The following is a 7,711-nucleotide window of genomic DNA, read 5'->3' as shown; positions in this document are numbered from 1 at the left end:
GCAGTGTGCCAACCCCAGGCTGCTCCAGTGCCTGCCTACCACGCTGTCACACCCAGCCCTGGAGCCGAGAACATTCTAGAGCTTTGATTTGGAAACCACAGCTCCATGGCCATCAATATCCTGGTGGAGTGGGCAAGAGCCAGACAGGCCGGGGCCGGAGCTCATCCCTTTGCTTCTAGCTGAGCCCGGTTCCTCCACTGTGACATGGGAGAGTGAGGGTTCCCAGATTATAGCAAAGCGCAGGGACCGTCACTGTTGACCCGGGCTGGCCCTGGCATGGAGCTGGAGAAGGGCCCAGCTTCTGGGGCTGATAGCACATGACATGCCCCGAATGTCCACACCCGACTAAGTTTGTTTGTATGTGGTGTGCAGTTGAAATCCTCCTCCCCTCCCCAAAACAGGGCCGACTTCTCCAACCGGTTTTTATTTTGTCCTTAAGCCACAGGTCTGAAAATGACTTAATCAAGAGGTGCCGTGAATTCAATCTCAGGGCCTGGCTCTCTGCTGGCCCGGCTCCCAGGGCCTGATGGAGGAGGCCCCGGGTGATCTGGTGAGCTTCACTGGGCAGCTGATGACTTCCTACAGGTCCCACGCGCTCCCGGCCTCAGCAGCCCGGTTCTCCCCGCGGACCCCTGCGGATGACAGAGGTAGCGCCGGGTGCCTAGGGGAGCGGAGAGGATGCGCCTCTAGCTCGGGCGGACAGCTCGGGAAGCTTCTGGGAGGAGGCGGCTCTTGGACTGGGCATGAGAGATTGGAGACAGACGAGGCAGGTGGGCGGGATGAGAGATTTGGGCACACGGGGAGGGGTGTGCGCGTGCACTCAGCCGTGTGGGTGCGCACGTGCGCGCACGCGGGTGCGCATGCGTGGGGGGGCGGGCAGGGGGGCGGCGGTGGGAGAGGCGCCCGAGGGCGGACAGGACCCCCTGCTCCGCCACCTTCCTGCCCGCCACCTTCCTGCCCACCGCCTTGCTGGTGAGAGGTCTGTAGCCAGGGTGACCCGCGTTCTTTTGCAGGTAATGCCTTTTCTGTTTCTTCTTGGAAGCTTTTGGGATTTTTCTCCTCGGTGGGCGCTCAGAAATTTCTGTACAGTGTTTCTAGATGGTGATGTTCAGCTTTTTGGTTGTTGTTATTATTTTACTTTGTGTTCACTCTTTTTAAAGATTTTTATTTATTTATTTGAGACAGAACGAGAGCGAGCAAGTGAGAGAGCGAGAGAGCATGAAGGGGCGAGAGGGAGAGGCAGGCTCTCCACTGAACAGGGGGCAGGAAGTGGGACTTCATCCCAGGACCCCAGGATCATGACCTGAGCCACCCACGCCCCCCTTGTGTTCACTTGAATTAAGGTGTAACATATAAAATGCACACGTCTTAACAATACAGCTGAATGAAGTTTCACCTTGGTCTACACTGGGGTAGTCACCACCCGGGGAAAGATGCAGACCACTCACTTGGAGGCCCTCTCCCCTCCCCTGCCTCTTCTCATCCCCAGAAGAAACCACTGTTCTGACCTCTAATACCACTGACTAGTTTAACTATTCTTGAACTTCTCCTGAATGGAAACATAGAGTGGTATGCTTTTGTCTACTTGGTGTTTTTTTTTTTTTTTTATAAACTTCTAAATTTTAGAACTGTTTTAGATTTGCACAATTACTGGGAATACAGAAAACTCGTATCTCCATTCCCGTTTCCCCTTTTGTTTATTTTGTTTATTTTTTATTTTTTTTAAATTTTATTTATTTGACAGACACAGCGAGAGAGGGAACACAAGCGGGGGGGGGGGGGTGGGAGAGGGAGAAGCAGGCTCCCCACTGAGCAGGGAGCCCGATGTGGGGCTTGATCCCAGGACCCTGGGACCATGACCTGAGCCGAAGGCAGACGCTTAACAACTGAGCCACCCAGGTGCCCCTCCCCTTTTGTTTATTTAAGAAAAATTCTTAAGTAATCTCTAGGTCCATCAAGGGGCTTGAACTCACTACCCAGAGATCAAAAGCCACGTGTTCTACGCACTGAACCATCTAGGTGCCGCTTCCCTTCAGTTAGCATCTCACATTAGTATGGTAGATTTGTTAGAACTAATAAAATCTTTATACACTGTTACTAACTAGAATCCATACTACATTCAGATTTCCTCAGTTTTTCCTTTAACGTCTTTTTTCTGTTCCAAGAGCTCAGCCAGGACACCCCATTGCATTCAGTCGTCGTGTCTCCTTAGGCACCTCTTGGCTGTAACACGTTCTCAGCCACTCCTTGCTTTTGATGATCTTGATAGTTTTAAGTAGTACTGGCCAGGTATTTTGTGTCATATTCCTGAATTGGGATTTGCCTGATGTGTCTTCCTCAGGATTGGACTGGAGTCATGGCTTTGGGGGAGGAAGACCACAGAGGTGACGTGCCCTACTCATCAGATGATTTCATCATTTCAAGGGTGCATCCTATCAACCTGACCTATCACTGTTCCTGTTGACCTTGGTCACCTGGCAGAGGTATGTTGGCCAGGTTTCTCCACTGCAGGGTGACTCTTTTCCCAGCTTCCACACTTTGGAAGGAAGTCACTGTACAGCCCATGCTTGGGGAGTGGGGAGTTGTGCTCCACCTCCTTGAAGGTGGGGTATCTGCCTAAATTATTTGGAATTCCTTGCATGAAAGATCTCTCTTCTCCATTTTGTTACTCAATTATTTATTGATATTATGAGTATGGACTCATGAGATTTATTTAATACTTTGGGCTATAATCTAATGCTGTCTTATTATTTTATTGCTCAAATTGTTCTAGCTTTGGCCATTGGGAGCTCTTGCAGTCGGCTCCTGTGTCCCTTTGATGCACCCCATCATTGCGTGTGTATGGGGTGTGTGTGTATGTGATGTGTGTGTGTGTGTGTGTTCTGAGCACTTCCTTACTTTCTGGAGTTGCAAGATGCTCCAGGCTCATCTCGTATATTTCTTGCTCCAGTCCTAGAATCTGCCATTTCTCCAAGGAGCCCTGGTTCCTTTTACTGGGGAAGGGTATTAGAAATCAAGGTCACAGGTGATCAAAGCTACTGGGATGTCCTGGCTCCGGGTGCTGTTGGCTGATAAAGCAAGGAAATATGTTTATGAATCGAATTCCTGTGTATACGCATCTGTAATTATTTCTACAAGTAATCATCTTTATCTGTGTTAAGCTAAACATTTATATTGGTGTCTCCACCTCTAATCAGTTACCACATGAAACATTCTAGCCTCTTCCCCTACTTATCTGCAATCTTCTGCTCCAACCTGGAGAAACCTGGCTCTCACCAGATATCTGCCTTTTTTTTTTTTTTTAAACTTAATTGTTCAATTCCAGTACATGTTTAGTGGTTCTAGAGTTACTAACTGCTGTTCCCATGGGAAGCAGCTTCATCAACTAGAGTACAGTCCTGCGACTGTCGTTTCCGAAATTACTCAGGGCAGCATCTGATTCTCCCCTGCCCTTCAGCAAAGCTGTTTCAGATGTTTCTCATCAATTAGATTCTTCTGTTGCATTCTGTGTTCTTTCCTGGGATTCCTGACTCCTAAATGGTTTTTTAAAATTGTGTGTACATCGAGGGCGCCTGGGTGGCTCAGATGGTTAAGCATCTGCCTTCGGCTCAGGTCATGATCTCAGGGTCCTGGGATCGAGTCCCGCATCGGGTTCCCTGCTCAGTGCGGAGCCTGCTTCTCCCTCTCCCTCTGCCACTCCCTCTGCTTGTGCTCTTCTGTCTATCTCTCTGTCAAATAAATAAATAAAATCTTTAAAAAAAAAAAAATAAAATAAAATAAAATTGTGTGTACATCGAGGTCCGCTCTGTGATATCAAGGTCTCTGAGTTTTGACAAACGCTAATGTCTTCTATCCTCTGTTACGGTCTCCTACACCATGATTTCACCTCCCTGAAAATTCCCCTGTGCTGCTCCTATTCAACCCTCACCACCCCCAGCGCCCCCGGCAACTACTGTTCTGTTTATAGTCTCCATAGTTTTACCTTTTCCAGAATGTTATATAATTGGAATCATACAGTACATAGTATTTTCAGACTGGCTTCTTTCACTTAGCAGTATGCATTTAAGATTCCTCCACATCTGTTAGTGACTTGTTAGCTCATTTCCTTTTTTTTTTTTAAAGTTTATTTTTTAGTAATCTCTCCACCCAGTGTGGGGCTCAAACTCATGACCCGAAGATCAAGAGTTGCACGCTCCAAACACTGAGCCAGCCAGGCGCTCCTACCTCATTTCCTTTTTTTTTTTAAATTTTTTTATTGTTATGTTAATCCCCATACATTACATCATTAGTTTTAGATATAGTGTTCCATGATTCATTGTTTGTGCATAACACCCAGTGCTCCATGCAGAACGTGCCCTCTTTAATACCCATCACCAGGCTAACCCATCCTCCCAACCCCCTCCCCTCTAGAACCCTCAGTTTGTTTTTCAGAGTCCATTGTCTCTCATGGTTCGTCTACCCCTCCGATTTCCCCCCCTTCATTCTTCCCCTCCTGCTACATTCTTCTTCTTCTTTTTTTTTCTTTCTTAACATATATTGCATTATTTGTTTCAGAGGTACAGATCTGAGATTCAACAGTCTTGCACAATTCACAGCGCTTACCAGAGCACATACCCTCCCCAGTGTCCATCACCCAGTCACCCCATCCCTCCCACCCCACCCCCCACTCCAGCAACCCTCAGTTTGTTTCCTGAGATTAAGAATTCCTCATATCAGTGAGGTCATATGATACATGTCTTTCTCTGTTTGACTTATTTCGCTCAGCATAATACCCTCCAGTTCCATCCATGTCGTTGCAAATGGCAAGAGCTCATTCCTTTTGATGGCTGCATAATATTCCATTGTATATATATACCACATCTTCTTTATCCATTCATCTGTCGATGGACATCTTGGCTCTTTCCACAGTTTGGCTATTGTGGACATTGCTGCTATAAACATCGGGGTGCACGTACCCTTTCGGGTCCCTACTTTTGTATCTTTGGGGTAAATACCCAGGAGTGCAATTGCTGGATCATATGGTAGCTCTATTTTCAACTTTTTGAGGAACCTCCATACTGTTTTCCAGAGTGGCTGCACCAGCTTGCATTCCCACCAACAGTGTAGGAGGGTTCCCCTTTCTCCGCATCCCCGCCAACATCTGTCATTTCCTGACTTGTTAATTTTAGCCATTCTGACTGGTGCTACCTCATTTCCTTTTATCTCTGATTGATATTCCCTTGTCTGGATGGACCACAGTTTGTTTATCCATGCACCTATTGAAGGGCACCTCGGTTGCTTCAGATTTTAGGTAACTAGAAATAAAGCTGCTATAAACGTTCACATGAAGGTTTTGTGTGGGCATGAGTTTTCACATCAGTTAGGTAAACACCAAGAAGCACAACTACTGGATCGTATGGTAAGGCCATGTTTAATTTTGTAAGAAGCTGCCACACTTGGGGTGCTTGGGAGGCACAGTTGACTAAGCAAGCGTCCAACTCTTGGTTTCAGCTCAGATCGTAATTTCAGGGTTGGGAGATCGAGCCCCGCATCCGCTCAACGCTCAGTGGGGAGTCTGCTTGAGACTCTTTCTCCCTCTCCCTCTGCCCCTCCCCCACTCTCTCTCTCTTTCTCTCAAATAAATAAATAAAACCTTAAAAAAAGAAGAAGCTGCCACACTGTCTTCCAAAGCGGCCATGCCATTCTGCATCCCCACCAGCAAGGAATGGGAGTTCCTGTCGCTCCACATCCTCAGTAGCAGCTGGTGTTGTAGGTGTTGAGGATTTTATCCATTCTCATAGGTGTGTACTAGTATCTCATTATTGCTCTCATTTGCATTTCCCTGATGACAAATGACGCTGAGCATCTTTTCAGGCGCCCATCGTTGTTTGTCTTCTGTGGGGAGTTGTATGTTCAGGTCTTCTGCACATTTGTTTTGTTTTGTTTTTTTTTTTAAGATTTTATTTATTTGCGAGAGAGAGAATGAGAGACAGAGAGCATGAGAGGGAGGAGGGTCAGAGGGAGAAGCAGACTCCCTGCCGAGCAGGGAGCCCGATGCGGGACTCAATCCCGGGACTCCAGGATCATGACCTGAGCCGAAGGCAGTTGCTTAACCAACTGAGCCACCCAGGCGCCCCTTCTGCACATTTGTTGACTGGATTGTTATTTACTGTTGACTTTTAATATTTGTTTATATATTTTGGATTCAAGTCCTTCATCAGACTTGTGTTTCACGAATATCTTCTCCCAGTCTGTGGCTTGTCTTCACGTTCTTATAACATTGCCTTTCACAGAACCAAAGTTATACATTTAATAAAGTTGAAACTATGTATTTTTTTCTCTTTCATGGGTTGTACCATTGGTGTCGTATTTAAAAGCTCATCACCGAACCCAAGGTCATGTGGTTTTTGTCCTATATTTTCCTCAAGAAGTTTTGTCATTTTGCATTTTACATTTAGGTCTGTGATCCATTTTCAGTAAATTTTTTCTCTAAGATTTTATTTTTAGGGCGCCTGGGTGGCTCAGTTGGTTAAGTGTCTGCCTCTGGCTCAGGTCATGATCCCAGGATCCTGGGATGGAGGCCCACATCGGGCTCCCTGCTCGGCGGGGAGCCTGCTTCTCCCTCTCCCTCTGCCTCCCACTCCCCCTGCTTGTGCTCTCTCTGTGTGTCAAATAAATAAAATCTTTAAAAAAAAAAAGATTTTATTTTTAAGTAATCTCTATACCCAGCGTGGGGCTTGAACCCACAACCTCGAGATCAAGAGTGGCACGCTCCACGACAGAGCCAGCCAGGCTCCCGAATTTTTTCTTTTTTAAAGATTTTATTTATTTATTTGACAGAGAGAAACACAGCAAGAGAGGGAACACAAGCAGGGGGAGTGGGAGAGGGAGAAGCAGGCTTCCCGCGGAGCAGGGAGCCCGATGTGGGGCTCGGGCTCGATCCCGGGACCCTGGGATCATGACCCGAGTGAAAGGCGGACGCTTAACGACTGAGCCACCCAGGCGCTGCTGGGCGCCCCAATTTTGAGTAAATTTTTGTGTCAGGTCCGGTCTAGGTTCATTTATTCTTTTGCATATGGACGTCCGATGGATGGTCTCTCTGAGGAGACTGTCTTTTCTCCACTGAACTGCTTTTTTCTTTCTTTTTTTTTTAAGATTTTATTTGAGAGAGAAAAAGAGAGAGAGAGAGGGTGCGCACACAAGCAGGGGGAACAGCAGAGGGAGAGGGAGAAACAGACTCCCAGCCTGAGCAGGGAGCCCATTGCTTGATCCCAGGACCCTTGTCTTGTAGTTAATGAGTCCTCTGACTTTGTTATTCCTTCCTATTGTGGTGCTTGGGCTCTGGATTGATAAATCTGCATGTGAAAGGCACCCTTCCAAACTAGTCATTAACTATATCTAGGAACTGGCCCTGCGAGGGGCAGTCTCCTCAGGGCCAACAAGATAGCATAACCTTGAGAATTACAGAAAAGAAGAAGGCATGATTAGTGCAGTGCCCTCGCCCTCTGATGCTTTGACATCACTAAGGAATCTTTGTGGTGATGATAAGGGGACTTTTAGAGAGTGGGGTGTAAGTTTTCCTGAACAGCATAGAAAAAAATTGTATCATGAGAGTAGAAAGGAGTGACGCCAGTACAAATAGCAGGAGCCCCTCTGGGCTGGCCCATACCTACGTTTCTTACTTACATGGCACTGTCCAAGAAAGTCAATCTGAAATTCCCAGGGTTTCTAA

The 7,711-nt window shown here is 46.9% G+C and overlaps 1 protein-coding gene across 2 annotated transcripts in view; it reads left to right on the top strand.

Annotated features, from left to right (window-relative positions):
- The first annotated feature begins 501 nt into the window (after positions 1–501).
- DEGS2 (delta 4-desaturase, sphingolipid 2) overlaps positions 502–7,711 on the top strand; it is a 38,819-nt gene continuing 31,609 nt past the window's right edge. The window contains exons 1-2 of one of the 2 annotated variants that reach the window (XM_078054218.1): positions 502–647; positions 2,342–2,483. The gene's annotated coding sequence lies outside the window, so the exon portion shown is untranslated. Of the gene's footprint in view, positions 648–859; positions 1,014–2,341; positions 2,484–7,711 lie in introns of those variants that run through there. The other variant, XM_036100047.2, reaches the window with a different exon arrangement.

This window comes from Halichoerus grypus, chromosome 8 (assembly GCF_964656455.1).
Source record: "Halichoerus grypus chromosome 8, mHalGry1.hap1.1, whole genome shotgun sequence".
NCBI classification, from domain to species: domain Eukaryota; kingdom Metazoa; phylum Chordata; class Mammalia; order Carnivora; family Phocidae; genus Halichoerus; species Halichoerus grypus.
The sequence above is the reverse complement of the archived record's forward strand: the minus strand, read 5'-3'. Positions and strand labels throughout refer to the sequence as shown.